Source organism: Pongo abelii, chromosome 1 (assembly GCF_028885655.2).
Source record: "Pongo abelii isolate AG06213 chromosome 1, NHGRI_mPonAbe1-v2.0_pri, whole genome shotgun sequence".
Classification (NCBI taxonomy): Eukaryota; Metazoa; Chordata; class Mammalia; order Primates; family Hominidae; genus Pongo; species Pongo abelii.
In genome coordinates, this window is record NC_071985.2 from 175608848 (window position 1) to 175631793 (window position 22946).

Here is a 22946-nt window from a genome sequence, read left to right on the forward strand (position 1 = left end):
CCAAGCCAGGGTCTGTGTGATATATTTTGTGATTTAGTGGGACATGGATCAATTAATGGCAGTGCTGGAACATAGCAGGAGAAGTTGAAGTCAGACCACAATCTACTGTGGAGCTAATGTTTGCTGATCAAAGGAGGACAGGCCTAGCTGTTTGCAAACAGAAGTCTAGATGGGAAGGCAAACCACAGAGTGGATAAAGCAACTGCTGCTACAGGTTTCCAAGCCATGCCTCCAGGACTTTAAGTTTTTCAGAAGTATCTAAGGGGAGCAAAGGGAAGCTTGAGTCCTTTCATTCCCAAGTCAAGCAGAGCATACCCATTTTCATTAGTTTTATCTTTTGAATTTCATCATAAGATTGCATTTTAAATTAATAAAAGGGCTCCACTGCACCCTGAAAAGCTTGAAAAAACGTTGATGTAGACAATGGGTAGCACTATGGCTGAGTGTTATCAAGAATTTCCAACAAGCCGGGCACGGTGGTTCATGCCTGTAATCCCAGCACTTTGGGAGGCTGAGGCGGGTGGATCACGAGGTCAGGAGATCGAGACCATCCTGGCCAACATACTAAAATACCAAAATTAGCCAGGCATGGTGGCGCGTGCCTGTAATCCCAGCTACTCAGGAGGCTGAGGCAGGAGAATTGCTTGAACCAGGGAGTTTCAGTGAGCTAAGATCTCGCCACAGCACTCCAGTCTGGCGACAGAGCAAGACACAGTCTCCAAAAAAAAAAAAACAAAAAAAAAAAAACAGAATGTCCAACAAAATATAACAGTAGAATCCTATTAAGACAATAGATTCTACAAATGGTAACTTCAGGCAACTAGGTAGGTAGCTACAGGGTACTAAATCATTCATTAGTTCATGATTCATTCATTCATTCTACAAAAATATATTTTTCACTTGTTATGACCTAGATACAATGCTAGGCACTGGGAATACAGCTGTGAAAAAGTAGATATTTTCCCTGCCCTCATGTTATTTATATTGTTGTAGGAAAGATAAACAATAAATGTGGACACAATTAAATACAATTCTTGTAGCTTGAGGTTAGGAAATTAATGCAGTGGCAGAAATTATGAGGGAGGAGTGCTACTTTAGAAAAGGTGGTCAGGAAAGTCTTGGCTTAGGAGATGGATGCCCTTAAGATGAAGCCTGAGGATATAAAGGAGCTAGCTATGCAAGAGGCTTGGGGACAAGCATTTCAGGCAGAGAACAGTTGATGCAAATACCTGTGGTAGCATCTGGGATTATTACAGAAATTAAGAAGACTCTGTAAAGCCTGAATGAAAAGAGTTTTTGTAACATGATTTTGCAGCACAGCAAGGATCCAAGTCACACAAGGCCTTACAGAGTCCAAGGTATCCTTTAAATACAATGAGAGGCCTTTGCGAAGTTTCAGAAGAGAGACATGTTATCTCATTTACGCTTTTCAAAGGCTGATTCCACCAGCACACGGCACTAGTAGGAGAGCAAGGGCAAGCAGAGCCTTCTCCTAGAGACTGGTGGGCAGGTTACCAAGCCAGAGACTCTAAACGAGGAACACGACAGGACTCCTGTTCTTAGAGCCAAGACCTAAGGCAAAACACAAGGAAAAAAATCCCTACTACTTCACAGCGTGGGCTCTCCCTTATGAACTGGGAGGGTGTGATGCCTATGGTCAAGTATGGCTGAAGCCACAACAGGGCTCCCTCCAGGGCCTAATTGATCCCACAGCCTGGAGCAGGGTTGAGCTGAAAAGTCAATGGGATCTGCAGGACAAGGAAGAGACCAGCCCAGCACTTGGAAGGAAGAGCTACAACAGGCTTTAATCCACCTTGAGAGTGACTTCATGCTGGCAGCCAACACAGACTCACATCAAATCCATTTTCCCCACAAATTGCATCCACATTTTTGCAATTTGGTGTGTATTGATTTTCTCCGAGGGACCTCTTGTTGAGTTATTTAACTGCCACCATTGCAAAGGGCAGCAAGTAATTTTCAGTGCAGAGCCACTTCTTCTGAAGTCTGCACTGAAACTCCAATCCAGTCCAGTCCTATAATTTCATTTCAGAGCACTCCTGGATGATTATATTACCCAAATCTGGGCATTATTGCAGAATGAATGGTTTGACCATGAAGACAGAGAGAACATTAGATCTTCTTTTCCATCTCAAAATAATATATCAAGCAAGAGTAATGTAACAATGTAGAGGTATTCAGAACTGAGGTATTCTTCATGCCTCTACTTTGAAGCAAAGGTGGACTGGCTAGTGTCTTCAATATTTACAATAGAATTGGTTCCCCTAATTTTATGTTGATATTCCTCAAATCCTTTGACATTTATCACAGGGGTCATGAGATTAGAATCATATCTGAAGCTGTGTTTACTCTAGTGCTATTTTTGAAGACAATGATCATTTCTCCTGTCCCCGCTCCATATATAAAATTCCATCCACCAGAGGATCTATAGGGATTCCTTTTCTCCTCCTTTTAAAACTGATAATTAGAATTTTTTTAAAAAAAAGTCATACATGCATTTTTTTTTTTTAAATTTTGGCTGCAAGGAAGCTGAATGGTAGGTAGGTAGGTAGACAGTTTTTTTGAAGCTCAACCACAACGATCACATAACCCTTACAATTTGTGTGTGCATACATACATACATATATATATATATTTACCTGTTATGAATTTTCTATTTCTGTTTTCTGTTTCTAGTCACATATTTCTGGTTTCAGTGACCTCAATTTATTTTATCACTATTTTACTGTAAATGTTTTAAGTCATCTAAATTTTTTGGGAAAGCATTAAAAAGTAAAAAAAAAAAATCATTAAAATATTATGCCAGGTGTTGTAGGAGCATAGGTTCTATATAAGAATCCACAGGGTCTCAGTGAGAAGCATAGTGAAAGTGGTGATTTTGACATAAGGAAAGAAGTCTGACTTCTGAAATATGGTGAGGACAATGGAACTGCAGTACAGATTGGACAGAGGATGACAGTTTCACATTGACAAGATGTTTGGGAGGCAGGTGGTCTGGTGATATGTATCATCATATTATAGGCCTTTGGAAAATGTATTATCCTCTGGGTAGAAGCATTTTGATATGATCAAAGAGAACTTTGTCTCCGGAGTGAGAGAACCTGGTTCAGAACCTCAGCTGTGTCCCTCATGAACTGTGTGTACATTTTTGGCAAGTTATAAGTCATCATAGAGTCTCAGTTTCCTTTCTGTCAAATGGGGATAATGGTAGATATTGCCTACTAGTGTTACTAGGGGTTATTAAATGAGTTAATACATATAAAATGATTACAGCAATGAGTGGTACATAGTAAGCATTTAATAAATGTTAACTACTATAGCTGTAGTTATTTTCTTGCTAGGCACTTTTACCTGTGCTGTCTTAATTTTCTCTCACAATTCTACAAGGTGGACTGCCCTTTAAATGAGGCTCCCAGAAGTTGAGTCCCAGAGTCAAGAAGCTTGCATTTCAGCAAGAGCTATTTGACTCCAAAGCCCATTGTGCTCTCACTCTGATATGCGTACCACATCCTACAAGACAGAGTAAATAGAAAATCTCTTACTGATGCATATCACAAACAGGATAGAAGCAACTTACGGTAGTGACTCATTCATTCAAAAATTATCCGTGAATGCTTTGCTTTGGACCAGTCACATGGCAAGCAAAGATAAGGCTCCTTGCAGGCTCTGCCCTCAGATGGCTTCCAAATGGGAAAGATAAACCAAATTAGAGACAGTGTGAAAAATGCCAGATCACAATATATACAATGACATAAGTCAATAAAGAGAAAGGACATGTAGTCCAACTTACTGGAGTCAGAATCTGGAAGAATGAATGAATGAATGAATGAATGAATGAATGAATGAAGAGCCTACAGGCTCTTCATTAAAGAAGTTGTGTTGTACAATAAGACAGCAGAGTAATACTTACTTTGAGAATCTCCACGCGCACACCATTATCACTCCTCCCCGAACCCTGTCCCTAAGCCCAGAGAAGCAAACCTAACTAAGGGAAATGTTACCTGATAGTTTACCAATTTCAGTTTAAACTGAATTCAGTTTAAACCTAGATGGTTTCTAAGAGCCCAACTGTTAAATTATCCGGAATTTTAGAAGCCTGTTGAATAGCCATTGTTAAAAATTAAATTACATGAAACAACAGTTAAATAAATTATATTGAAAACAAGGTAATTAATACTCCAAATGCATCACCTCCTGGTTACTTCACTACTACCCATGCACTTGAAGTTATTTACATCTATTGTAAATAGGTAGCCAGTAGAAATGCTTTATAATGGTGTGCTACTATTGCATATCTCTTCCCAGCTCCATATTTAGTGACATCCTTGTTGGTAGCATGGAATTAGCCATGCTGGGATTATTTATACCGCAGAAATAAGCAAATGCTACAAGTAAGGACTTTGGTTTTTCTCATAGAGCTGGTTGTTAAATTTTACCAGCACACCATTGGCTATCAATCATTCCACCTGCTCTTTCCTGCCATTGCCCTCCCTCCCTCTCTGCTTTATTTAACTTTCATTCTCTTTCATTCTTCTTCAATTTGTTCATACCATGCCACTTCAGCTCCCTTACTGGTCTACACTTTTATATTTATATTTCATCCCTCTTGTTTTTCTGATTACATCTCTTCCTTGTTCACCTAGAGCTTCTTTTGGCCAAGAATGTGTTTTGCCTAGTCCTGGTTGTCATGCGCGTCCCTGTGAAGAGACCACCAAACAGACTTTGTGTAAGCAATAAAGCTTTTTAATCTGGATGCAGGTGGGCTGAGTCAGAAAAGAGAGTCAGCAAAGAAGATAGGGGTGGGGCAGTTTTATAGGATTTGGGTGGGTAGTGGAAAATTACAGTCAAAGGGGGTTTTTCTCTTGCGGGTAGGGCAGGGGTCACAAGGTGTTCAGTGGGGGAGCTTCTGAGCCAGGAGAAGGAATTTCACAAGGTTAATTGCTCAGTTAAGGTGGGGCAGGAACAAATTACAATGGTGGAATGTCATCAGTTAAGGCAGGAACCAGCCATTTTCACTTCTTTTGTGATTCTTCACTTGCTTCAGGCCATCTGGATGTAGTCGTGCAGGTCACAGGGCATGTGATGGCTTAGCTTGGGCTCAGAGGCTTGACAGTGGTACTTGATTTGCCTGGTACTTAAATCAAAAGTAAGTCTCTCATCACCTCACTTACTGGGTTTGGAGTGACTGATTTGACAATATTGGCCAACACCAACAAAAGGTTCTCTGCTCAGCAAGAGAGAAGAGGAACCTAGCCTTGAACCTGGGCCCCAGGTCCCTGTCTTTGTTGTTTCCTGTTACCAGGGTACTCTCCGTGGTATTATTCCATGCTTTTTAATGCCTTCCTGTATCATTTAATTGGATTTCAACACACTAAACATTTGAAAAGAATTCAAGCACAAGCTGCCAGGCTCTCTTAATGAACATTCTGTGTGTCACTGTTTGCCAAGAAAGTCATTCATTGGATAAAAATCAGGAGATTGAATGAAGAAATAAAATTTGTTTTTCTTTCCCTCTCTTCACAATATAATTGCTTGTTTCCCCAAGTAATATTTTTGTCTCCCTCTAGTCATGTGTGGACTGTTTTTCCAGCAGAGAAGATTAACTGAATGGCTCTCCACAAATATCATATTTAATTTAATGCCATTACATTAGATCATGTATTAAAGAATACAAGATCCTACTGGATTCCATTGTAAGCTAGATTTCCACAAATTTGTTTCCTTAAACACGCAGATGGCATACGTTCTGTCCATACAATCCATATTGGTTCATGTGCCCAACACAACGATATGGAACTTGGATCCTAGAGGGAAATGGTATGTCACAATTTACATACTGCACATAGTAAGGGTAGAGAAAAAGGCACATAGGCTCCCAAGCTCTTTCTTTAGTACATAACAAAGCTGAGACCAAGAGAGGCTGTCATATCAAAGATAGCAATGAGATTCTTTGAAAGTAAATTTTAATAGTAATACCTTTGGCTTTATAGGACCCAATATAGTGTGCTTTCCTAAAAATTTGCATCAAAATATTTGCACATGTCCTCCCATTATTACATGCGTCTCAGAGTATAATAGCATGTATTTACTCTGGATTCTCAACTAGTCTATGGACGCTTTAATCATAAGGGGCTGTGTTAGTTACTCACTGATTTCCTACCACCCATCACAGAGCATAGCACAAAATAGAGGCTTTGTATACTCATATATCTAGTAAGCGCTTGATAAATGTGTATTGAATGAATAGATACTTATCTGTTTCCCAGAAAGAGACATGGGTAAATGAAGCTAGAGGTACACAAACATTGATCTATAGAATTATTTTTCTCTCTCAGCTAAAAATCAACAAGGAGGAGTGAGAGTTACAATTACAAATGAAGCTTATGATACTATTTTTGGTGGTTGGGTTTTGCAAGGGAGCAATGTCTTGGACTCCGTGATTTGTCTGGTTTTGCTATTAAGTATATATATGTTTCAGATTGTTATAGCTTCCTGATGAATTGACGTTTTCTTTAATTATTATTATAAGTTGCTTGCTTTACCTCTAGTAATACTGTTTGTCTTGAAATCTATTGTATCAGGTATTAATATAGTCACAACCTATTTTGTTTAGTGTTTGCATTGTATAGCTTTTCATTCTTTCAATTTCAACTTCTCTGTGTTTTTGTATTTCAAGGGCATTATGTGTAAATGATATATAGTTAAGTCTTGCCCCACTCTCCAGTCAGACAATCTTTGCTTTTTACATGGTATTTGGTCTATTTACATTTAATGTAATTAAGATAGAGTTGGATTTAAATCTTTCATCTTGGTATTTGTTTTTTATTGTTCTGTTTCTTCTTTGTTCCTCTCTCCTTTTAAGTTGGACTTCCTTTTGGTTACTCAGGTACTCTTTCAGTATTTAATTTTTATCTCTATTGACTTTGCCTATGCTTTTTGTGTTAATTTTTAGAGCTTGCTATATAAATTATGTATGCACCTTGACTTACATCCTACCTTCAAATAAAATTGTTACTTATATTGTGCTACTTTGTGAATAATGTAATAACTCAATAATTGTATAATTCTATTAACCCCATCCCTTTTTCTTTGTGATCTATTGTCATGTATTTTACTTCTACATATGTTATATACCCTTCTATATGCTATAATTGTTTTTGATTTAAGATGTCAATAGTCCTTTAAGAAAATATTTTTAATGTCTTCTGTCTGGTATTGTTTCCCCTCAGCCTGAATAACTTACTTTAGCATTTCTTGTAGTGTGATTCTGCTGGCAACAAATTGTCTCCATTTTAATTTATCTGAATATTTAGTTACTTTCCTTTATTTTTGAAAAATATTTTTACTGAAATAGAGAATTTTAGATTGACAGGCCTTCTTCATCTTTAAGTACCTTAAAGTACTTCCATTGCCTTCTGCTCTCCCATGATTCTCTTGAGAAGTCTTCTGTTTATCTTACTGTGTTTCCCACTTATGTTGTGTGTCCGTGTGTGTGTGTGTGTGTGTGTGTGTGTGTGTGTCCTGCTGTTTTTAATATTTTCCATTATCTGGTTTTTTAGGAATTTAGCTATGATATGCCTAGGAGTGGTTTCTTTGTTTTTATTCTACTTGGAATTCACTGAACTTCTTGGCATACACCTTTTAAGAAATCAAATTTGGAAAATGCTTCAGCTAATAATTCATCAAAATAATTCATCAAAATAATTTTCTGTCCCATTATCTCTCTCCTCTCATTCTGAAATTATAATTACACATAAGAGTGACTACTCAATATTGTCATACAGGTCACTGAGGCTCTGTTTACTATTTTTTCCAAATTTTATTGTCTCTGAGTTTTAGATATCTATTGGCCTCTATTCATGTTCACTAATGCTTTATTCTATTATGCCCATTCTACTGTTAATCCCATCCAATAATTTTTAAATTTTTTCAGATATTACCATTTTCAATTTTAGAATTCATATTTGCTTCCTTGTTACAGGTTTCAAATCTCTTCTGAAATTCCCCATTTCTTTGCTCATTGTGTCCAACTTTTTCTGAGGATTTAAAAAATATTTATCATAGTTAAAGTTCTAATTTGTGAATTCTCATTTTTTTGTCATCTCTAAGTCAATTGAATTCTCATTTTTTATCATCTGTAAGCCAATTTTCTTTGCTTGAGTTTTCTCTTAACTATAAGTCAAATTCTACTTTTTTGCATATCTTATTATCTTTTGTTGTATGAGGGACGTTTTGCTCAGCAAAATTCTGGGACAAGAAAACTACTTGATAGAAATGGCACTGTTTGTATTTGGGGATCATCCAGATTTAAACCTGAAATGTCAGCACGAATTTATCAAAAGTCTGCCTGGTTCTTTCTCACACATGCAAAAACTGACCTTCTCTATCAACTCACTGATCCTATCTTAAACAACTGGTCTTAGATATGAAAATATAATTTTGTTATTAATCTTTATAGTCCTTCCTCTATTCTTTAGTAACCAGCACAGTGCTCAGTGCAAATTAATGTTTGTTACATTTCAATTTAAATCTATAAACCCATGTATGCACTTTTGTGTATGTATCTGGATATCAATGTATGTAGTAGGAGGCAGAGTGCTTCAGTAGAAAGAGTATTAACCTAAAGACCTTGATTTGAAACTGACTGAAAAATCTTCCTGCCTCTGTCATCTTGAGGAAGTGATTTGGCTTATCTAAACTTCAGTTGCTGTTGCCTCCTTTTTCTCAAGAAACAAATGGATGGGAAAATGTGTGTTTCATACTTAGCACAGTGCCTGGTGCATAAAGATTTTTAAAATATTAAAAGGTCAGGTCAAATCTGAGTTAAGAAAAAAGTTGATAAAATGTAAATTAATGTGATACCATTATTTCCAGCAAAAATCAGTCCAATCACCAAGGAGGAACTATATGAGAGCTCAGAGTCCATCTGGATAAGGAATTGGTCTGAGACAGGTGCGTCTTGGACAATTTCAAGGATTATAATAGTGGCATACAGTAGAAGCATAAATAAAGTGGGCTTTTGCAGAGACTAAGGAGGCTTATGTTAAGATTAGAGTTCTCTAGTTTCGTGGAAAGAGCACTGGATTGGAACACAGGAGACAGAACTCTTTTGTGTCTTCATTTCTTACCCAGAAAATTGTGATACTAATACTACTAATCTTACAAGGATGAGGTGAGTATTAAATGGGATCCTGCTTATAAAGACCATGGCTTGAGAGTATCATGTGTATTAAATACTCATAATATAGTCATTATAATTAGCAATTATAATTTACTTAACTTCTCTAAAAAGATAATAATAATTCGCGCTTGTAAAATTTTCGTAAGTAACATGAAATTATGTTTGAGAAAGCACTTTTGTAATCTGAAAAGCACTACATAATTGCAGGGTTATTATTTTTAGTTAGGCAAATGTCTGAACATTCACAAGTTCTATCACAGAAGACGTCAAGCTCTGTGAGGACAGAAAATATATCTTCTTATTTACCACTATACAATAGTAGATAGTCAGCAAATACTTTCTGATCAATAAATGGATCACTTCAGCTGCAGTTTCTGCTTACCTGGGCCTTTCTCAGAGTTATAATGCTTTGGAAGTTTCCCTAGTTTATTCTGGCGGAATCCTGTTGCTTAGTTTGGTGCAGAAGTTACATCGAAATAAATTAGATGAACCATAGACCTTCTTGGATAGAGTCTGGAGAGTTCAAGACATAATTTTCCATTGGAATGTCCAATATGAAAGCATGCTTCCATACACCCCTCTCAGATATTTCAGCCATTGATTTTGTAGATTTTCCAAAATCTTGCAAAATGAACACATTTCCTAGATGGCTTTTCCAAATTCTTTAGATACAAATAGTCCCTACCATACTAGGTAAGGGCAGAGTGATTATCTTTCTTTCTTATAAAAATGCTATTTAAGGCCGGGCGCAGTGGCTCATGCCTGTAATCCCAGCACTTTGGGAGGCCAAGGTGGGTGGATCACAAGGTCAGGGGTTTGAGACCAGCCTGGCCAACATGGTGAAACCCCGTCTCTACTGAAAATACAAAAATTAGCTGGGTGTGGTGGCGGGTGCCTATAGTCCCAGCCACTTGGGAGGCTGAGGCAGGAGAATTGCTTGAATCCAGGAGGTGGAGGTTGCAGTGAGCCTAGATAGTGCCACTGCACTCCAGCCTGGGTGACAGAGCAAAACTCCGTCTCAAAAAAAAAAAAAAAAAAAAAGAAATGCTATTTTAATTGTTTAAATATATTGCCATTTTCATGGTTTAAAACAATCAACTATGTAAAATAGCTTTTAATGAAATATAGTAGTCCCTTCTCCCCATTTGTTCCCCCAGCTTTTGTTCCTCTAATGCAACAAATTTTTACTCTCTTAACTGTTTTTTTCTTTCTGGTGTATATTTTTATGTTCTATAATATAATAATAATGTGGTATAATAATATGCTTATATTCTTATATCTTGGTTTAACACTTTTGAAACTATCTATTTATATCTTGCCCTGGTGACTGCAGATGTAAATTTCTTCTATCACTATCCCCACTTCTCCGATCTTTTCAATACGTTTATTTCAAGTTATGTCAATAGTCAGTTTTACCTTATTATGACTGTGTTGCAACTGTCATTTACCTTAGAGCCCCAGTTTGTATGTCATAATTATATTTCCTTTCTCTTACAGATTTTCATTTTTCCTAGAATTAATATTTGCATCCTTTTTTTCAATTTCCTTAGCTTTCTGTGTCTACTAGTATATTTTTTTCAAATACTTCAAGAGATCTCTTGAGTACTTAGTAATTCTTCCAATTACCTCACACAGTTCCAAACTTTCCTTTAGCTCCTTTGGTTTCTGATGATCTCACTCCTGCAGTCCCATATTCTGCTCCTGTGTGGACTCATTGATTACCAGGCTTGGTGCACTGCTTTTGGGAATTTCCCATGACCACTCTTCCATACTGATTTTCTGTTTCCTTGGTTCTACATATTCCTATTTCTTGGTTTCCTGTGCTTATTTTGCAGAAGTACATACTAACTTATCGCTCTATGATTTTGTGTGCAGGAGGTATAATTTTTGATCCTTGAATGTTTGAAAATGTCTTTATTCTACCTTTATCCTTGATTAATCATTTGGCTGAATGCAGACTTTGGGTTGTAAATCATTTTCTCTAAATAGTGTTTCATTGATTCCTAGCATTTAGTATTGCTTTACAAAGATTAGTGTCATTTTCTTTCCATATTCTTTGTGAGCAGTTTTGGTCTGGTTGGTTGGTTCATTTTTGTTTGGTTTCCTTGTTTGTTTATTTTGTTTTTGTCAGGCCTCTGAGCCCAAGCCAAGCCGTCGCATCCCCTGTGACTTGCACGTATACATCCAGATGGCCTGAAGTAACTGAAGATCCACAAAAGAAGTAAAAATAACCTTAACTGATGACATTCCACCATTGTGATTTGTTTCTGCCCCACCCTAACTGATCAATGTACTTTGTAATCTCTGCCACCCTTAAGAAGGTTCTTTATAATTTCCCCCACCCTTAAAGAGGTTCTTTGTAATTCTCCCCACCCTTGAGAATGTACTTTGTGAGATCCACCCCTGCCCGCAAAACATTGCTCTTAACTTCACCGCCTATCCCAAAACCTATAAGAACTAATGATAATCCACCACCCTTTGCTGACTCTCTTTTCGGACTCAGCCCACCTGCACCCAGGTGAAGTAAACAGCCATGTTGCTCACACAAAGCCTGTTTGGTAGCCTCTTCACACGGACGCGCTTGAAAGTTTTATCTTTTTCTCTCTAAGTTTTTATGTTCAACTTCTCATTCTTGTTATTCTGAAATTTCACAGTAATATGCTTCGTTGTAAGCCTTTTCCCCTAAGTCACTGTATTGGATTCTCAAGGGGTACTTTTAATTTAGAAACTTATGTCTGTAGTTCCAGGCAATTTTCTACATAATTTTGCAGAAAACTTTCTCCTCTATGGCTTTTCTCTCTTCTTTTCCCTTCATCTTCCCCCACCAAAAGCTCCATTTAGTCAGATCTTCTTTGTTTCCTGAGTTGATTCTCTAATTTAAAATCTTTTCTCTCCTCTTGCCATTCCTTTGCCTTTGGTGTTTTTTCCTGTGATGATTTCTAAACTTTATCTTCAAACCATTTTAAATATTTTTTTTAATTTAAGTGATCATGCTTTTCATTTGTAGAACTCATTTTTCTCTAATTGCTCCTTTTTTTTTTCTTTTCTTTTCTTTTTTTTTTTTTTTTTTTGAGACAGTCTTACTCTGTCATCCAGGCTGGAGTGCAGTGGCATGATCTTGGCTCACTGCAACCTCTGCCTCCTGGGTTCAAGCAATTCTCGTGCCTCAGCCTCCCAGGTTGCTGGGACTACAGGAATGCACCATCACACCCGGCTAATTTTTTTTGTATTTTTGGTAGAGACGAGATTTCACTATGTTGGCCAGGCTGGTCACAAACTCCAGGCCTCAAGTAATCCACCTGCCTTGGCCTCCCGAAGTGCTGGGATTACAGGTATGAGCCACCGCACCTGGCCTAATTGTTCCCTTTTTATGGATGTGGTATCTTTTCATCCATGCATGTGATAATGGTCCTTTTAAAATTATGCCTTTTCTATGTTCCCTGCAATGTCTTTGCTTTCACTGGATGTATTTTCTGCTTATTGTAGACTGAGAATTTCTTACTGGAAACTTTCTTCAATGTCAGCTGCTCATTGGCTGTTTGTTCACATACAAGTGCAAGGCAATTATGAGCTGATTAGAAACTATGCAAGTGGGGTTGGGATGGGAGCAGAGAGAAGCTTATCAACAAATAGACTTCACTCTTGTCAGCTTTTTTACTGTAGTTAATATCCTTTTCTCCCTCCTTCCAAATATTTGTATCTTTTGGTATTTTCTCTGGAACCAATCTATTTCTCTGTAGAAGAGTCCTTAATCTGTTGCTTGAGAAGAGGCAGGAGTCTAGTTTATGGTATTCTGATAACAGGGAATGGGGGTGTATTCATCAGGGTTCTCTAGAGGGACAGTACTAATAGAATAGATGTATATATGAAAGGGAGTTTATTAAGAAGAATTGGCTCACATGATCACAAGGTGAAGTCCCGCAATAGGCCATCTGCAAGTTGAGGAGCAAGAAAGCCAGTCTGAGTCTCAAAACCTCAAAGTAGGGAATCTGACAGTGCAGCCTTTAGTCTGTGGCCAAAGGCCTGCGAGCCCCTGGCAAATCACTGGTGTAAGTCCAAGAGTTCAAAAGCCAAAGAACTTGGAGTCTGATATTTGAGGGCAAGAAGCCTCCAGCACCAGAGAAATGTGAAGGCTGGAAGACTCAGCCAATCTAGTCCTTTCACATTCTTCTGCCTGCTTTATTCTAGCTTCTCTGGCAGCTGATTAGATAGTGTCCATCCAGGATGAGGGTGGGTCTGCCTCTCCCAGTCTACTGACTCAAATGTTAATCTCCTTTGGCAACAGGCTCACAGACACACCCAGGAACAATACTTTGCATCCTTCAGTCCAATCAAGTTGATTCTCAATGTTAACCATCACAAGTCCACCCCTTATCAACTTGAACCCATAAGCATCTCCTTTGCTCCTCCTTTGTCTCCACCATGATTGTGAGGCCTCTGCAGCCATGTGGAACTGTGAGTCCATTAAACCCCTTTTTCGTTATAAATTACCCAGTCTCAGGTATGTCTTTATTAGCAGCGTGAGAACAAACTAATACCGAGGGTTTAGGGTTGAGGTCTTATATTTTAGGACCCAAGTTTCACTTAACTCTTCTATTTCTAGCAGGGCTTCTTCCCTTGCTCTTCACTGTGCCTCATGTCCACAAGTTTAGGGTTTCTGGAGCTACCAAATAGACCTTTGGTCTCCTATAAGGGTGAGGGAGTACTGGTCACCTGACTGCATGGGGAAGGGGAGGGGCTCTGTCTGTCTAACTGTTCTGTATATATATAGTCTTAGCCAGACCTCTTTTCAGCCTGAGACCTCATCCTTGCCTTTGTTGGAATCTAGTGCCTCCAAATACCAGCTCTTTCTGAGATGCACCGGGGTTAATGGGCTCTTTTTTTTTGAGATGGAGTCTCGCTCTGTCACCCAGGCTGGAGTGCAGTGGCACAATCTCGGCTCACTGCAACCTCCACCTCCTGGGTTCAAGCGATTCTCCTGCCTCTGCCTCCCAAGTAGCTGGGATTACAGGCACCCACCATCATGCCCAGTTATTTTTTATATTTTTACTAGAGATGGGGTTTTGCCATGTTGGCCAGGATGGTCTCGAACTCCTGGCCTTAAGTGATCCGCCCGCCTCGGCCACCCAAAGTGCTGGGATTACAGGCATGAGACACCGCGCCCAGCCGAATGGGCTCTTTTCTCTTTGATACCCCCTCTGTAGGCAATCAGGGTTCAGCTTCTGCCCTGTTAGCCCATTTCTAATTCATCTTCCAAATATTTGATAATGTTCTATCTATCAGCCACTGTCTCCTCACCTGTTCACTTTCTCTGTATGTGTTTGTTTCTTTATAAATACTATGGCTGTCCCTTTGGGCTGGTGTTTTGGGAGGGAATGAAGATAAATGCATCCATATTTGGTCCATTAAGTTTACCTGAAAGCCTCTACCAGAGTGATTTTTTAAAACAGAGATTTGACTCTTGTATCATTCATTACTCTAGGTCTTTCAAAGCTTGCTTATAGCTTTCAGCATGAGATGAACATGGTTTAGCTTCCCAAACAAAAAAAACTTGTCGTTCAGCCCCCTGCCAGCCTCCCAAGATTCATCAGCAATTGCCTGCATATATGAGACTGGTGGGATTATCTGCCTCCCTCTTTTGTGGAATTGCTCCTCTGTGCATACCTCATAGCAGCATGGCCACAGGCACATCTGCCCTTTTTGCTAAAATTGGCTTTGTTTCCCAGTCACTACTGACTTATGCTGAGCCAGTTAATCCCCTCCTTAGACATTTTGAGAACCTGAAAAATCCAGAGGATATGGCAGCTGTGCTCTAGGTGATACAGATCTGAGAAGCAGAGAAAACTTGTCTGGAGAGGTGGAAAGACATTGTTGGGGGTAGACTTGGTTCTCTGGTTCTAGTTCATTCTTGAAACCCATCTGTGTTACTCCCTTTGATGCTTGGGTCTCTGAATGTCCCTATATATATAGTGAATTCCCTGCTTAGAACAGTGTGCAACACATAGCTACTAAATGTGGTTTCTTCTAGTTCCTGGAAGATGACATTACATTTCATGGCCACACGTCTTCCCAACGTCTTTTCTGCTTGACTGTCCTGCTCCCTCTCTTTTTTTTCCTGTTAGATGGCTATGCCAAAACTTAGCTCAAGGACCTGTTCTAGGAAGCTTTCCCTGACTTTCCAGCCTGCTTGCACATCCTTTTCTGAGCATCTTTCTATCATAGCATTTATCACCAAAATTGGCCAAAATTGTTAATTTACTCTTTTGATTGTGAGCTCTTCAATAAGAGAAGCTATAATTACTTTGATTTTGTTTCCTGAATATATACAAAAAAAGAAAAACTAAGTTTATCAAGGCAACATGCTGTCTGCTTCCAATTGATAGCAGTATAACATGTCTAATAGACATTTTTTTTCAAATAAGATTCTTATTCTTTCTTATTTGAGAGTTAACCCTAAAAACTGATTTTGGTATAATTTACACTGATTTTTTTCTAATATTGTAATAAAACTTAAGAACAATATATGCAAAACAAACAAACAAAAAAATCGACCCTTAATCTTTGTAGAATAAAGTACTGATATGAACTTAGTAAAGAAACGTCTTAACCCTCAGGTCAAGGAATTTAATTTCTTCTCTACCAGTTCAAAAACCATATCAGAATAGAAACTGGTAGCTTATTGGTAAACATATTTAGAATGAGACAGTAAATATCCTTTGTCTTTTTTCTTTAAAAATAAACCTGGGATTCAAAGTTACTAAGAAAGGAAATAAAAAAGAAAATTAACCCTTCTTGGGAAGCAGTTATGCTCCAGTCACCATGCTAAGTGCTACAATGTATTTTTGATTGTTGAACTTTCATAAATCCTGTTGACAGGTGGTTTAATCCAGATGTTATTGCCTGCAAAAAAACTGAGATTCAAGAGATAAAATAACTTGTTAAAGTCACGCAGCTAGTTAGAATCAGAACATAACCTAAAGCCATGTCATGTTTTTAAGAATTGACCTTTCCAACTATTACATCGTTTAAAGAAAACTTGTCTGTTGTAAGTTAAAACTGGATGACAGGTATATGTGTTATTCATAGTCATTTCAGAGTTTTCTCTATTTTCTCAGTTTTCTAAATGAGCATATATTACTTTTACAATAAAAAATACTTTTTAAAAAAAGCAATTCCCTTAGATCAATAGAAGTGCCGGGGGATTATATTCCTTTGAACAGCTAAGTGTTAATTATAAGACTCCTTATTTTTTATTAATGTGCAATAGGAGATAGGATTCAGGCAATTTTCCTAAATCCTTATTATTAGTTATCATACAAGCCTCGTAGATAACTTATTTCTCAGCACAGGAATCTATTCTTTTGTGATTCCAACCCTGTACCCCACTGACTGCATCTAGGGGCTTTGATGTGGAGTTACAGGAGGGTCTGTGGCCACCTACCATGTCCAGGGGAATCTTTGATCCCTCCGAGTTTTGTCACCTGCAAGTAGGGGTCAAGATACTCACCTGGAAGGATTTGAGAGAATCGGAGGAGGGAATTATGGGCCCTGGCACATGGTGGTGACTCCACATAGCAGCAGCAGGACAGTAGTGGCAGTGGCGAGAGGTGGTCCAGCAAAGAACTTGGGAGCTGGTGTCTGGGGCAGGGCACCTGCAGGCTTATCTCAACTTGCCCACCTGTCAGGTGACTTTGAACAGGTTACTTCCCTGTGCCTCAGCTTCCTCTTCTGTAAAATGAAGATAAGTATTTATAAAGTTGATATGAAGAGTAAAGGAATTAATTCAAATGCAGCATTAAGAACAGAGGCTGGCACTAGTTTGCTGAGACTCGAAGTAATAGTAATGAGTCATTTTGGGGGGCCATTATCACAGGGACTACTGTAAGATCTTCAAAATCTTTTCTTCATTCAACAGGCAGACTCTTTTCTACGCCCTGATGAAATAGTGGAAAATCAAGGCTTACATTTTAGTGGGGGAGGACGATACTAAGAGAATGAACAATTAAATAAGTCAGATGTTGTAGCCACTCTTCAGAGACAGGATTGACTCCCGCCCCAGAGTTGGCTCAGATGTTGAAACTGATGATGCCACATAACCACCAACAGGATATAAAAGGTTTATTACAAACATAATAGGCCTTTCTGGAAAGAGCAGGCAGGCTTTCCAAGCCAATCTGAAAATGGGATTAGAGGGAGGGTATGTGAGACTAGTTTAGAGTTTTTATGGTAGCTAGGCATTAGGGATGGGTTGAGAGTTCTTGTGTGCAGGTGGGGGCTTGTGTGGTTTGAGACTCTACTGACACCAAAGCAGGACACACCAGAGCTTGCTTATCAGCTTTCCCAGATGTGGAGCAGAAGCAGGGGGACAAGCTGTGAGGCTTAAAAGCTGTCAGAAGTCACACATGAAAAAAAGGAGTCAGATTCTTTATTGCACCAGACATTTCAGACAGTTGTGAGCTCTGTTTTTAAAACACGGAATAATGTGGGAAAGAGTATCTGAAATATGTAGGGGGAGGTGGCATTTCTATTTTATTTTATTTATTTCCATTTTAGCTTACATGGTCAGAGAAGGCATCTCTGAAGAGGTGGCATTGGAGTTGAGACTTGAGTGATAAGATCACCAACTATTCAGAAGAGAGTGGCATGCAAAAGCCAGCAAGGACAGAGTGAGCACAGCAGATTCCAGTAAAAGAAAAACAAGACCAATAAGGTAATCGAATGGTGTGAGATCATTGAGAATCAGTAAAGGCTAAAGGTGATGATGATGATGATGATGATGATGATGATGACGACGATTATATTAAGTTTAGCACGAGGATTCAGATTGCTATATTCAAACATCTGAAGTGCTGTTTTATGAAAGAAAGCAATCTAGTTCTGTTTGGCTCCCATGGGAATCAAGGTATAAAGGAGTCAAATTTCTTGTGCTCAATATAAGAAAGGCCTTTCAGACTGTGAAAACACCCTTAAGAGGTAATGAGCAACGTGTCACTGGTGGTGTGACAACAGAGGCTGGATGCTACTAGAGAGAGGATTCCAGCTGGGGGGCTGAGAAAGCTGAACCAAGTGGCCTTTAAGTTAGCCTTTGAGTTGCTTTCAGCTCTTAGAGTCTATGTTTCAGAGAAGACCCTGGAAGAGGTGCATAGGAAACTGCAGAAAACAATGTGGAGAATGTGCCCCCTTTGCTGTAGTGGCTGTCATTGTTACCTACACTGGCTAATGCTAACTTCCTTTTATGCACAGGTTTCTGAATAGCTATGGGGATTTCTGTTTAAACACTGCCGATTGAAGCTGAGTTCTAGTTAGTGGCTTATTTGCATGTCAAATTAGGGTTCAAAGAAATGCAAATATGAAAGCTTATTTGCTCAGATAAATTTGCTTTAGTAACCTGGAGGAAACAGTAGGGTCTAAAACACTCAGACTGAAATTAATGAGACAACTTTGGCCTATCAGCTTTTCTTTTCCCCTACCTTTCACCTACTCTCTGCCCCATTTCAATTCACTTATTTTCAGCAAATATTTATAATACCTACTGTGTGGAAGACACTGTGCATGGCAGTAAACAGCAGCAGTTAGGTCAGCACCTTTGCTCTCTGGTAGAGAAAACAGAAATAATGAATAAAAAGAAAAGGATAATGAGTGCAAACTACGAAGTGCATTAATAGAGATACAAATAAACAATAAGAGAATTAAACAAGGCTGACGCAAGAGGATTGTTTGAGCTCAGGAGTCTGAGGCTTCGATGAGGTATGATTGCACCACTGTACTCCAGCCTGGGCAACAGAGCAAGACCCTGCCTCAGGAAAAAAAAAAAAAAAAAAAAAAAAAAAAAGAAAGGAAAGAAGGAAACAAGCAAATAAGTAAATGGCACCTACTGTATGCCTGACCCTGTGCTAGAGATTTTGAAAACAAAGCTTAACTTTAACTGGCTAGAAAAATCAAAATAATAATATATCAAACTTGTATTTGTTTCCCTTCCTCCTCCACGTCCTCAACCTTTGACTAACACTCTGAACTTTTTGAGCAAGAACCTATTTCTCATTTATCTTGCTATTACCAAAGCATGACACTTAGTAGGGTTCTTGATAAATCATTCTTGAGCAGACGGATGAATAAATGACTAGCTTACTTGCAGCTGGACTTGAAGCGGGGGTAGCATTTCAATAGAGCCAGGTGATGGGGAAAGCATTCTGGTAAAAACTATTCAATGAATAAGGCTCAGATGTGAGGAAATAGAAGTTGGCGTTCAAGGAGCCCAACCAGTTCAAGATGGTGCTTTATAAGCTAGCTGCATGAAAGGAGCAGCAGGAGTGGAAAGAAGGACTCCATGAGGGACTTGGAAAATTATGATGAAGAACTTCATTCTGTAGGAAATTGGCAGGCGTTAGAAGTTTCTGAGCAATCAGATGACAAGATCAGAGTAATATGGTTTTATTGTTCTCAACTTGTCATTGTATAAGCAGTAGCTGCCACTACTGATTAAACAACTATCAAGTGAGAGATCAAGCTTTAGAAAAATTTGAAACGGCAGCTGACTTATGGAGGTGTAAATACACATTCCTGTACTAGTGAATTTCGAGATTCAAGAAAGTCTCCAGTCTTATGTCTTCATAATATCTTCTGTATAATCTTCTTGTCCTTCTTTGCTATCATTTCCTGTGTCTCATCTCCTTTTGAGACTCTTACATGATATTGTGTACGTTAGTATGTACTTACTTAATTGTCCTCTGGCAAAAGCCTAACCTCATATTATATCTAGTGAAAAATCTTCCTCATTGGTCCCAATATCATGTCTGCAGTGTTTTTCCTGAAGTTTCACCTCTCACCTTCACTTAAAACACAGTCTCTTCTATGCGCCCCCACTCCAGTCTGTGTAAGCAGTCCCACTTTAATGCATTTATTTATTTATATGAATTAGTCCTATCTTACATCCTTTTTGGAGGAAGAAAGAGTCTATACGTGTGAAATGACTTACGTATTCAACTCTAAGTCCTAGCATTTTGCTACAGGCCTTGGCTTGTCTTGCTCAGGGAATCTTCAATGGGTAAATGGATGATTTGAAGAAAAGTAGGAGTGGAGGAAAAGAGAGAAAATTGTACTTTCTGGTAGGAAATCTATTATAGAAAAACCCAGCCCATCATTTTAGCTAGCATGAAGACCTGTTAGGCTGTAAATGCCAGGAGGGCAAGGGCCATGTCCTTATCAGATCTGTATCCTTGGTACTTGGCTCAAGGCTTGGCACAAGAAAGATGATCCGTGAATATTTGTTGAAGGAAAGAACAAAGGAGCAACGAATGGTAACTGGAAACCCCTTTTAGACATCCATCAGGCATGGTAGCCCAGTGGCAGACACCTCCCAACAGCAATCTGATTGACTATCCAGTTCTTTTCATCTTCTGGAAGAAGAGGACTATTGAGATGACTTTCAGGATTCAGCTGATAGAAATAAATACCTTGCTTCAAATATTATTTGTTGCTGTGAGGTTTGAACAGCAACCATATTCTTGGTTCTGAAGAATCAGCTGATAGAAATAAATACCTTGTTTCAAATATTATGTGTTGCTCTGAGGTTTCAACACCAACCGTATTCTTGGTTCTGAAGAAGTGAAGAGGACAGCCATAATGGTAATAAGCTAATAAAGCTCCCCTCTCTTCCTAAACAAATCAAATTATTCCAGCATCACTGCACTATAATTTTTTACCCTTTTAATATTTCAGGGGAAGTCTAAATTGCCTTTTATAATCAGTGTCTAAGTGTCTGCACATATTGCTACAGGGCTTGATTTTTAACCCAGGACTAACAAGGCATTTTTTTGGTTTGGCTTTAGCTGTTTTTCGCTTTGCCTTTCTTTTCTTTTCTTTTCTTCTCTTTTCTTTTCTTTCTTTCTTTGACAGAATAATTGCAGCATGGTTGAGTGGTTTTCTAGGTGCCTAAAGAGAGATATACCTTCATTTCCGTTCTTCCATGGGAAAATTTTACGGCAATATGCTTCAAAATAAATGAGAGTAACTAGACAATGGTAATAAAAGCAAATAATTATATGTCACTCATGATGTGCTGAGCATTGTTTTAAATACCTTGTACATAATTACTCATTAATCCTTAGAACAACCCTATAAGAAAAATACTATTATCAAACCTATTTGATAAATGAGGAAACAGAGGCATAGACAGGTGAGGTTCCTTGCCCAAGGTGACAGGGCTAATAAGGGGAGAGGCTAGCATTTGAACCTAGACAGTCTGGCCCCAGCCTATCCTTTGTCTATACTCTTCGGTATTGCCAGCACTTTGACATGACTTTTGTGTTCTCAAAAACTTCCCCCCCAGAGGCATTAACTTCATATTAATATACTGGGTCTGCTTCTGTCCAAAATGTTGGGATGTTGAAATTATTCCTTTATTTAGTATATCTTTGTTGAATATTAGCTATGTGCCTGACACTGTTTTAGGTTCTAGATACATATCAGTGAACAAAAGACAAAGTCACTGATTTCATGAAGCTTACATTCTAGTTTAGGAAGAAAGACAATAAACAAAAACAATATCAAAAGCAAAAGTAACATGACTAAACATCAGAGAAATCCAAATTAAAACCAAAATGAGATATCAACTCGCACCTGTTAAATTAACTATTATCAAAAAGATGAAACATAAGTGTTGGGCATGGAGAAAAGGGAACCCTTGTACACTGTTGGTGGGAATGCAAATTAGTACAGTCATTATGGAAAAAAGTATGAAGGTTCCTTAAAAGATTACAAATTGAACTACCATATGACCCAGCAATCCTGCTACTGGGTTTGTAGCCAAAATAATTGAAATCAGTATTTTAAAAAGATGTCTGCACTTCTATGTTTATCATAGCAGTATTCACAATAGCCAAAATATGGAATCAACATAGGTGTCTATGAAGGGTTGAATGAATAAAGAAAACATATAGAATGGAAAACTATTCAGCATTAAAAAAGAAGGAAATTCTGTCATTTGTGACAACTTGGTTGAACCTGAGACATTATGGTAAGTGAAATAAGCCAGGCACAGAAAGACAAACACACATCATCTCACTTACGTGTGGAACCTAAAAAAGTGGAACTTACAGAAGCAGAGAGTGAAATGGTGGTCATCAGGGGTTGCAGGTCAGGGGCTGGGAAGAGAGGGTTGGAGAGATATTGGTCAAAGAACACAAAATTTCAGCTAAACAGGAGTAATAAATTCAAGACTTCTACTGTACAATATGGTAGCTGTAGTTAATAACAATGTATACTTGAAAATCGCTAAGGGAGTAGATCTTAAGTGTTCTCACCACAAATAAAATGATAAGTATGTGAGGTAATGCCAGTGTTAAATAATTTCATTTGGCAGTTCCACAATGTATATATATTTCAAAACATCATGTTGTATAGCATAAATATATGCAATTTTTATTTGTCAATCAAATCACTAAATCTTAACAAAAAAGCAAATGCAGCTCTATCTCTCCTATCTTTTTTCTTTCTTGGTTTTCCTCCATCAAACATATTGATTATTAACTAATAATAAGATTGATGGCGGAAAACCAAGAAAGAAAAAAGATATGAATGAGAGGTGGAGGCTCTGTGCCAGGCTTATTATATAGGTCCTGTTAATGAGGTCGGGAGGGACCTCATTAAGGAAATGACGTCTGAGTAGGACTTGAAGTTAGGAATGAAGTGGGATGTGCAGAATCTAGGGGAAGGGCTTGTCAGGGAAAAGGAAGCAGCAAGTGTGAAG

At 38.4% G+C, this 22946-nt stretch overlaps 1 protein-coding gene across 6 annotated transcripts in view; it reads left to right on the plus strand.

Annotated features, from left to right (window-relative positions):
• Positions 1-22946, plus strand: part of DAB1 (DAB adaptor protein 1) — a 1275060-nt gene that overhangs the window by 723652 nt on the left and 528462 nt on the right. For 5 of the 6 annotated variants that reach the window (XM_054534040.2, XM_054534037.2, XM_054534043.2 and 2 more), the window contains one exon: positions 17753-17909. The exons of the other annotated variant lie outside the window; for it this stretch is intronic. The gene's annotated coding sequence lies outside the window, so the exon portion shown is untranslated. The remainder of the gene's footprint in view (positions 1-17752; positions 17910-22946) is intronic. 6 annotated transcript variants of the gene reach the window in all.